Here is an 8433-nt window from a genome sequence, read left to right on the forward strand (position 1 = left end):
AGGGATGGACTGCTGTTACCTGTTACAAGGACTAGGTCTTGCAGAGATACAGAGAGGGAAAGGAGAAGATGAGAAAAGGCACTGGTAACTCATTTATTTCTACAGACTGGTACCCATGTCAGTGGGGAAACAACAGATCTGTGGACCCCAGAAGTTTTCATAAAGTTCAAGGACCCTTATATTACATATTTACATACAAACCCCAAACCATTCTTTGTTGTTGTTGTATTCTGTCTTGTTCTGCACCAGGTTTCCATGCAGTTCATCCCTAGGGTCAGCTGCCACCCATGGGTGACTCCATAGAACCCCCAATTTCATGTCTGGGAGACCTGTGAACTCACTTTTCTGTGTTTCAAGGTGATTACAGTCTGGGGAGCGATGTGAGGTCCTTGGATACCTTGTCTGGCTATTTATGCCTTTTCTTAGCAATGACCCAACAGCTAGTTTGTTTTCTTCCAAGAGTGTGCAAAGCAAAATATGCTTTTGTGATCCAACTTTAGCAAAGAACTAGATGTTTAATCTCTGTTCTAGCTTATGGGCACCAGTTGGTATTAAACTGTCCTTTTTTTTTTTTCTTCTCGTACAATTTAGTTTTTGTTCTGCTTTTTGGGTCACGCCTGCTTTCCCCACTGTCTTCAGATGGTTAAATCTACTTGCATATAAAATGCTACTTTAACTTGAATATTCAAATGCATTTTACAGTCAGTTTTACTCTTTATTGTTATATTTCTCCATATTTGTTTATTTATTTTACCAAATTATTATGACACAAGATTCAGAGCCATAAAGGCCAGAAGTTGTCCCCACTTCTATCTGAGGGTGTGCTACCTTGTGGGCACACGTAAACACAGCCCTCAAGCCTGCTTACCGTGCTGTTTAACTGCTGCCTTGCAGTTGATGGCTCTTGTGAGGTCCCCAGGCTAGACACAGCAAGCGATGCTAACGGGCCTCTTCCACCTGGAGAGGGGACATGGTTCTTCTCATGTCATGCTTGAGTTCAAACTCAGTTGTGTTGATGGCTTCAAGATGCCAGCCTTGATCCTGCTGCTCCAGAACTGGCTCTTTCTCTGCCCTGTAATTGATGGCACTGATGCCACTGCCACCATCAAAGCAGACACAGTGTCTTCCCATGGCATCACCAGCTCCTCTCCATCACAAAAAATACTACGGCCCTTTTCACATCTCAGAGTCCAAGCCTTCTTGGCTTTGTACCCAGGGAAACGGTGGGGGGGGGGTTCCTCCTTGCATTTCCTGCCCCAGGATTTACCCTCTTCCCGAGATGATCGATACTGGAAATATCCATTCCCTGGGGCCCATGTTATAACAATTTTAAATCTCTCTGATTTGGGATATTCCCAAAACTAGGTTTCACTATTCCGTGGTCATCCAGTTACACATAAATGGTTCTGGAAATATGCGTAACATAATAGAATATTTGGGGCTTCCCTGGTGGTGCAGTGGTTAAGAATCCACCTGCCAATGCAGGAGACACTGGTTTGAGCCCTGGTCTGGGAAGATCCCACATGCCATGGAGCAACTAAGCCCATGCACCACAACTACTGAGCCTGCGCTCTAGAGCTCGCGAGCCACAACTGCTGAGCCCGAGTGCCACAACTACTGAAGCCTGTGCGCCTAGAGCCCGTGCTCCACAACAAGAGAAGCCACCGCAATGAGAAGCCTGCGCACCGCAACGAAGAGTAGCCCCCGTTCGCCTTAACTAGAGAAAGCCCCGCGCACAGCAACGAAGACCCAACACAGCCAAAAATAAATAAATAAATTTATTTTAAAAAATGAAATATTTGTCCAGCTTTAACTTCTAATTAACCATACGGTAAGTGCCATCTACTAACTTCTCTTTCACCTGGTGTATTTTATAAAGGCAGAAATTTTAAAAGCATCCTTAAGGCTTTTCTCTCAACCTTTAAGTTAATGATATTAACAGGCAGTGAGATATGGGGGCACAGGACTGGGAATTGGGATTCTCAGATAAACTCTCCACTCTGAAATAAAGGGGTCCTAGTAATAGTAGTCCATTAACGTCAAAAATTTTAAAGCTAAAAATAAGCTTTAAAATAACCTAATCCAACCCTGCCATCTTTTTTCCTTTAAGAATGTAAACGAATAACGTGAGTCTAACATCCTAAGAGTTGAGATTATTCACATTATTATTAAGCCATTGACTTTTAGGCCTTCTGGAACATTTTCCACATCCTGTCTCTTGTCAGGCTTCTTCCTGTGAGCATAGTATTAGATTAAGTTCCCACAGCCCTTTAGAGTGAAGCATAGGAGGAAAGGAGTTTCTAAAGTAGCAGAGGTAGGCAGCAATTTCTGTAAATACCGCTATGGCCTCCTTCATCCTGGTGATGCTCCGTGTGTCCCATTGGCATGACCAGAAGTGTTTGTTGGGGGTGGGATGGTGGTGGTCAGAGGGGAGCATGTTCATTCCTCTGCTCTATTTGCAGCTTTGACTTCCTTGTATGAGTAGGATCTGTAGCAGATAGGAGTTCCACAGCTTTTATGGGTTTCCATCTTCAGACACAGCTACCGATGTGACCTTGGACAAGTCATTACCCTCTTAGAGTCTCAACTTCAGTAAAAGAGAAATACTGTCTGCCTTGCTTACCTCTCAAGAGTGCTTATGAAAGAAAGGTAACCCATAAAGGACTATAAAGAATTATTTATTATTTCTGGTATAAAGCATGTGCAAGTGACCAGGCTGGTCCCTTGCCCTCATGCTGGTTTGTGTTTTTAAGGAGCACCTCTTCAGATGGCAAAGTAAAGCCAGGAACAAAAATTAACAAGACTTCAGTCATCCCAAGTATCTCTGGGGTATTGATCCCAGGACCCCAATGGATACCAACATCCACAGATGCTCAAGTCTCATATAAAATGGCATAGTGTTTTCAAAGAATCTACACACATCCTCCCCTATACTTTATTATTTTTATTATTTTTATTATTTTACATCTTTATTGGAGTATAATTGCTTTACAATGGTGTGTTAGTTTCTGCTTTATAACAAAGTGAATCAGTTCTACATATACATATGTTCCCATATCTCTTCCCTCTTGCGTCTCCCTCCCTCCCACCCTCCCTATCCCACCCCTCTAGGTGGTCACAAAGCACCGAGCTGATCTCCCTGTGCTATGCGGCTGCTTCCCACTAGCTATCTACCTTACGTTTGGTAGTGTATATATGTCCATGCCACTCTCTCACTTTGTCCTTCCCTATACTTTAAATCATCTCTAAATTACTTATAATACCTAATACAATGTAAATACTGTGTAAATAACTGCTAGTTTGTGACAAATTCAAGTTTTGCTTTTTGGAACTTTCTAGAATTTTTTTCCCAAATATTTTCTATCCATGGTTGGATGAATCTGTCGATGCAGAACCTGTGGATACAGAAGGCCAAATGTACTAATAAAATGTATGCAGGGAACCCTTACCATGTGCCTGGTTCTCTCATAAGCACTTGATGTGCATGATCTCATAAATCTTCAGAACAGCTTGTTGAAGTGATTCCTTTTGCTATCCCAGATTTATAGGTGAGTAAACTGAGGCCAGAGTGGCTTAGGAATATGCACAAGGTCACAGGTCAGAAAGTGGAGGAGCCAGGACTCCTAACTGGATCTCTGATCCAGTCACGATCTTGCCCCTCAGCACTGCCTCTCCAGAAATTCCCTTGTTTGTAGCAGAAAGAATCCCAAAGTCCCAGACATGTGGCAGGAAATTTGCCTGGCTCTATGTCCCAGGCACTCAGGTTCTCAGTTGGGCCCTCTCAGTCTGCGATCTTCAGATGACTCTTCCTGGCACTATTTGACAACCACATTTTCATAGAATGGAGAGGGTATTTGGAAGAGATGTCAGCCTTAGAAATTTAATCAGCTGAGCCGAAAGCAATCAAGATGCCATCTGGACAGACTCTGACTTCCTGCCCAGAAGATAAAGACATCTGGACTTAGTAAATGCCAAGGACACACTGACTTGGTCCCCAGGCCCCTGGTCCACTCCTCATTTCATGCAGATGTGTTTTCTTAATTGTTCAGAATCCATGGCTATGAGCTGCTGCTGGGGCCACGGAGTGCTTCCCTGCTCAGAACCAGTGACCACTGTGAGCCGTGGTGTCTTTCCAGTACTGAGGAGATGGACTGATTGCAAAGGCCCCGGTAAATAGTCCCCTTTAATGATGGAGCAGGAGGTGGCTGTCCGAGGCCCAATTTATCGTTGTAATTAGAGCCCATCACGACTGCTGATTGTTAAGTAGGGATAAGAGGAAATATTTGTACATACGAAGAAGATGATTAAGGTGGCTCACTGGGTTTGCATACTCAATCTGTGCTTAGTGCTGCTGCTTCCTCCTGCGACGGAGGGTCCCTCAAGTCACAGGAGTTCTTGAACCACCCCTGGGTGGAGGACGAAGGGGTTTGGGGAAGAGCAGAGGAATTAGAAGAAAAAGGTTAAGATTCTGCACACAGGGCCTTTATAATGTGGCAACATCAGAACATGTTTTCTAAACACATTTCTAGAGATGGCTTGAATTTCACATACCAGCTTCTGTCTGTTTTAAAGCAGAGAAGTTCCCTCCAATAAGCCACAGAATTTTGCACAGCTGGAACCAAATTCTTCTCCCTCTACCTCCCCCTGACAGAGGTGCTATTTGCCCCAGGTAAACTCCTGAACTCCCAATGCCCGTAAATGGCAGTAATAAAACCTACTCCTAATACTTTTCTTTTAGCTCCTGCATAGTTGGAACATATTGAAGACTTTGGGGTTTGGAGGGAAGATTTGCTAGTCTGGAGCAATTGATATTTGAGAGTTTTTAATTTAATAATCATGAAAAAATTGTGTCTATAAGTGTTTACCAAGTTACTATTGTTTCTGACTTAAAAACCAAACCAAACCAACCCCAGTGGTAGGAATATATCTGTTCAGATGGAGATAGCTGGAGAGCTGGTCCATACCTTATAATCTCCCTGGCCTCTGTGCTCAGGAAAAGGCCTCTTCTTTCTTTTCCTTGGCTTTGTTATAGGCTGCGTTTGTTTCCTTGACTATCTATCTCCCATTTCACTTCTATTGCATTTCCTTTCTGAAAATCTTTTTCTTGTCAGGGCGCACTGTTTTGTTAGCATTTGGTTCTTGCTTCAATTGTGTCTCTCTCTAACATTTCTTCCTTCTGATTTTCATATTTTATTTTTGAACCTCACCTTTAGCAATGGCTGTTCATCATCCTACCCACCCCCCTTTGTCCCTTACTTGTCAAAACTTGTTTTCTGTAGGATCATCGTGTTTCTTGGTCTCTGGAGGGCCCAGACAGCATGCATTTGTTCTTTCCTCTTAGAACTTTGTTTTGTGGGTGCCAGTTATTCCAAGTCCTTGTGGGGTTGCCCAGGTGCCTATCAAGTCAGCAGCCGGGATGGTTGGAGATCTTAGCTCTGAGCTACCTTCACTTCTGGGACTGGGACCCAGTGGTCAGTTGAGCCTGGTCGATGGGATGTGCCTGGTTGAAGGTAAGTCATGGAGTGGGAAGCCCTAAACACCTGGGGTGTGTCATAGCCCACAGCCCTGACATTGACCAACCCAGTAGGCAGTTCACCTCTGAGATGGTACCAATCTAGTTTTGGCCTTTTTTTAATTTTCATATGAGATGCAAGTATGTGGAGTCTTTGGGGGAAGACAACAGGAAGCCAAGCACTGGGGCATCTTGGGATTTTCAACAAGAGAGAGAAAAATCCATTTTGTATTGTGAATAAACATATATTGTGATAAGACTCTCCATAAATTAACATCAAGTTAAGAGAAAAAGTCTCTATTTGGAGAGACAGTGGCAATCAGCAGTGGCCAAGTATGGGAAAATTATAAGATTGTAGCCTCAATTCTAGCATAGTCTTCCTCTTTGGAACACAGTCTGTTCCTGTTGTAGTCTGTTATTAATAAACAAACAAAACAAAGAAAGAAAGAAGAAATTCTAAAACTTTCTACTTTCTAAATAGAGTTGAATTTGCTTTAAACAAATCAAACATAAAAATTTAAAATTGCAGGATTGATAAAATACAAGCATTCATTTTATCAAAGAACTCAGTTTATTTGTGACTACACTGTATTGTAGAATTCCTGTAACCAAATCTCGTGCAGTTTTTATGACCAGATTTTTCAAAACTTAACTGCATGTCTATCTGCTGTGAAAAATGAGGCTGACTTGTAGCTTTTAAACACAGGCGCAGTCACTGTTCAAGAGCCAATTAGAAACTAAACAAATGACAAAAAACTTCGCTTTGTATGAATTGATAAGGTCATAACCAAGGTTGAAATTGAGCTATCCCAAGCTGTGTGTGTTTGGTTTTTTTTTTTTCAGAAAAAAAAAAAGTATAGCCTTGGTGGGGCAATGCAGTTTTGGAGTATCTGGAGAGGCTGCTGGCTGTGATGCCAGAATTTTGTGCTCATACGGGGAATGAGAGAACCACGACCACAATCAAGACCTAGGACAGGTTGTAAAGCACCTGCTGACACTGGGGTCTCAGGCTTTGTTTTTCTGTAGGGAAGGGAGTGGGAATCTGGATACCTAGAGGGTTAGATGCTTCCTTGGCAGGAGGTGGCCCATTTCTAGTCCAGAATTCTACCAGGAAAAGAACCTGACCATGGTTCACCATTCCAGCATAGATGTACCTTTTGTTGTGTTGTCACTTTTTTCTTTATACTTTCATCTGAAAAATTGGGATTGGAAGTTGTTTATGTTTTTAAATTACAACTTAGAGTGCCAACTATTTACCATCTTCATAAGGAATTTAGAAAAAAAGTTCTTTTTTTTTTCATTGAGAAAATAATAACATTTAGTACATAGTGCTTACTGTTTATTGCCAGGTACTGTTCTAAGTAAGTTAGAGATTTTAACTCACTTAATCTTTATGACTACACTCTGTCATTTCTGGGTAAAGAAACACAAGGAAGCTAAGTAAATTGCTCAAGGTCATTTGGCTCTGTGGCTGAGGTAGGGCTTGAACCTAGGGAGCCTGGCACCAGATAAAACAGGAGAAAGACGGTGACAGGGAAATCTGAAGAAGGGAAAGAAACCATCAGAGCCACTTGTTTCCCCCAGTGTTTTGAAGAAAACTTTGCAGCCTGTCCTCCTCCTCCCCACTGCAAACCCCACTCTGCAACTGCTTCTTAGGACCGGGTGTGTACTGAGGCTGGTGTCCCTAAAGCAGAGAGGGGTCCAGCTTTAGAAGCGAGGGATTGCATATGGAGGGAGCTCTGGGTGAAATTCGAGAAACTCTACCCAATCATCCTATGTCCCTAGGACTTGGCTCCACTTTCCCTTTTGGGATGGAAACAAAAAATGTTTCCAGCGAGTATCAAGCTAGTAGTGACTGTTACTGGCAGCTATTTTGCAAATGTTAACCCTGCCACCTAGTGACCACTTTCTGAATGTCACCTGGAAGATTACCATGTAGAACAGTGGTCCCCAACCTTTTTGGGACCAGGGACCAGTTTCCTGGAAGACAATTTTTCCGTGGACGGGGCCGGGGGAATGGTGGGGGAGGAGGGATGGCTCAGGAGGTAATGCGAGCCATGGGGAGCGACAGAGGAAGCTTCCCTCGCTCGTCAGTCCACCGCTCACCTCCTGCTGTGTGGCCCCGTTCCTAACAGGCTGAGGGCTGGTCCTCGTCCCCGAGGGTTGGGGACCCCTGATGTAGAACATCCCATCTTGACCTCAGCATTGCCACCACCCTGCCTGACAGCTGAGACTTTCTCCTGCTTAGAGACCCCATGGGGCACTGACCAGCTGACATGTCATTACAGTTTTAGGGCTGTTTTAGTCATACCTGCAGAATAAGAGCTGAGCTGTCATTTCCTCCTCTGTTTCCTCAGAATTGATAAGGTGCTTGGAGTACAATGAATATGTCTCAAGAGCATGTGCCAAGTACTGTTATGGGAGGAGGTGACTTCGGTCCCTACAAAGGTCTAAGTCTCCACTATCCCTTGTGCTTGATTCTATTACAGCTCTTGAATGTTCTGTTTCTTTGTATGTCCCTCTCCTCCATTGAATTGTGAAAGCTGTGAGGTTGGGGACAATGTCTTGCTTATGTTTTATCCCCACAGCCTGGTTTGGTGTCTGTCTGACGAATACTAGTTGAATGAAGGGATGGAAGGTATAGCTATAAATTCACAGCCCTTTCCACACTCTTCCCACGTTTTTCCAGTTGAGGCATCTTCCCCTTCTCACTCTCAGTATGAACAATGTTGGTTTTTTCTTCAGCTCTCAGTCTTCTCCTTATTCCCTTATACATTCAGCATGTGCTTAGCACTTGACCTTGTCTTGAATTTTGGAAATATAAAGGTGGAGTTGGGACGTCTCTAATTTACACCCAGCAAACCTCCAAACTTACTTGCACCGGCACCTGATCCTCCTTGGACCCTATGCCACTCCTTCCA

This window comes from Mesoplodon bidens (genome assembly GCF_964165515.1).
Source record: "Mesoplodon bidens genome assembly, chromosome: 4".
NCBI lineage: Eukaryota > Metazoa > Chordata > Mammalia > Artiodactyla > Ziphiidae > Mesoplodon > Mesoplodon bidens.